The sequence below is a fragment of the Octodon degus genome, unplaced genomic scaffold (genome assembly GCF_000260255.1).
Source record: "Octodon degus isolate 3935 unplaced genomic scaffold, OctDeg1.0 scaffold00068, whole genome shotgun sequence".
In the NCBI taxonomy this organism is placed as follows: Eukaryota; Metazoa; Chordata; class Mammalia; order Rodentia; family Octodontidae; genus Octodon; species Octodon degus.
The window spans coordinates 5,513,028-5,515,498 of record NW_004524644.1 but is presented as its reverse complement, the minus strand read 5'-3'; the positions used below and the strand labels follow the sequence as shown (position 1 = coordinate 5,515,498).

Below are 2,471 nucleotides of genomic sequence, written 5' to 3'. Positions count from 1 at the left end.
ACACACACACACAAGCTTTGTGAGGTCAGCTGCTTGCTCAAGGTCCATGGCTAGTAAATGGCAGCACCGTGGCCCAGAATTAGACAGCCTTTCTCCAGGGTCTCCTCTCCCATCTGCCTGTGATGAGCCTAGGGGTGAATTGAAATACTGGAAATGGGGTGGGGCTCCTCTGCAGAGATGTGGGACAATCTTGCAATAAGTACAAAAGGGAGGATGGAAAGGATGCAAGAACCTTGGACAGGGAATAGTGACTGAATCATGAGACACTCTGGGTGTGTGTATGTGTCGGGAGAGGCAATAGCAAAGCTGAGCACCTTCTTCCCAATATGGAAGCTGAAGAAAGGATCCCCGAGAAGTTTCTACTGCTATGGAATTCCTTCCATTGGCTGCCTACTTGGAGGACTTGGCAACATGAGCACACAGTAGGGGGCCGCAACATCAGTGATGAGAGCAATTGGCTTTAAGCTGAGCTCTGATTTCTCATATTGGCTTTGGAAACTGCCTGAAAAGCAACAAGGAGATTAAAAAGCGCAGATTTCATGTTGGGGGACTTCCTGTAACCTTTGCTGAGTGAAAATGCCTCGTGTAAAAGCAGCTCAAGCTGGAAGACGGGGCCCTGCAAAGAGACATCTTGCAGAACACTTTGCAGCTGGGGAGATAATAACTGACCTGTCAAACAAGGAATGGAAGCCAGGATCACCCATTGGTCAGGGCGGCTTTGGCTGTATATATCTTGCTGATACAAATTCTTCAAAATCGGTTGGCAGTGATGCACCCTGTGTTGTCAAAGTGGAACCCAGTAGCAATGGCCTTCTTTTTACTGAATTAAAGTTTTACCAGCAAGCTACTAAACCAGAGCAAATTCAGAAATGGATTCATACCCATAAACTGAAGTGCCTTGGTGTTCCTAAGTATTGGGGATCCGGACTGCATGAAAAGAATGGGAAAAGCTACAGGCTTATGATAATGGATCGCTTTGGGAGTGACTTTCAGAAAATATATGAAGCAAATGCCAAAAGGTTTTCTTGGAAAGCTGTCTTACAGTTAAGCTTAAGAATTCTGGACATCCTGGAGTATATCCACGAGCACAAGTACATGCAAGGAGACATCAAGGCCTCGAATCTTCTGAGCTACAAGAACGCTGACCAGGTGTATTTGGTAGATTATAGCCTTGCTTATTGATACTGCCTGGAAGGAGTTCATAGAAAATATAAAGAAGATCCCAAGAGATGTGACAATGGCACTATTGAATTCACCAGCATTGACGCACAATGTGGCATGGCCCCATCAAGACGTGGTGATTTGGAAATCCTTGGTTATTGCATGATCCAGTGGCTTAGTGGCCATCTTCCTTGGGAGGACAATTTGAAGGATCCAAACTATGTTAGAGATTGCAAAATTAGATACAGAGACAATATTTCAAGTTTGATGGAGAAATGTTTTCCTGAGAAAAACAAGCCAAGTGAAATGGCTACATACATGGAAGCTGTGAAGTTACTGGACTATACTGAAAAGCCTCTTTATCAGAAGTTCTGCGATATCCTTTTGCAAGGACTCAAAGCTATAGGAAGTAAGGATGACAGCAAGCTGGACCTCTTTTTTATCAAGAACAGAAGTTTGAAAGCAAAAGCAGTAACAAAGAAGAGAAAGACAGACATAGAGGAAAGTACCGCATCTAGTGTGGAGGAGAGGGCGCGCTCCAATTCCCAGGAGGAGGGCATCCCACATACACGTTTAAGAACCCGAAAGAGAATCCAAAAGTAAATCACATGGCTAAGAACAACTTTTCTCCATTTTCATTTGACTTTTTCTCCATTTGTGTTTTGTTTTGTTTGCATGTGAGTGTTGTGGGGTGGGTGTAATAATTAAAACCTTTGTCTTTGAAACAAGCTTTTTTTTAAAGGAATACTTTGTACAATTAATAGAGGCTAGTTTATAAATCTCAAAATCTTCAAGTTGTATGCATTAAGTGGTCAAGTAGTTCAAGTGGGCATGTGAGAAAAATTGCTGTGGAATCTACTTTCCCAATCATTGTGTATTTCCCAGAGTGGGGAGAGAGAGAGAGAGAGAGAGAGAGAGAGAGAGAGAGAGAGAGAGAGAGAGAGAGAGAGAGAGACACTCTGGATGAAAAAAGAAAAAATGGAAAAACAACTGTGACACTTTGACCATAAACTCCACCTAATAAAGGGAAAGCTGGGTTATTGTCCCTTCACTGAAGAATGACTTCATGGTTTTGAATAATTTTTGCCCTGTGTTTTCAGGATAAATTTAAATTGACTGAGAGGAGAAGGAAAACTCAGCAGCGTCTCCTCTGGCCTAGTCAGTCAGACCACCTCAGTGTAGTCAACTGGTCAAGCACACTGTTCAGGCTTTGTGATGGAGGCTGCGGGCATGCGGCAATACCAACAACCTGATTCTTATGATTAGAAGAGAAATATGTTATTGATACTTTTGCAAATGCACTCATTTTT

At 42.8% G+C, this 2,471-nt stretch overlaps 1 pseudogene; it reads left to right on the top strand.

Moving 5' to 3' along the window:
* The first annotated feature begins 567 nt into the window (after positions 1-567).
* Positions 568-1,764, top strand: LOC101569476 (annotated as a pseudogene).
* The last annotated feature ends 707 nt before the right edge of the window (positions 1,765-2,471 follow it).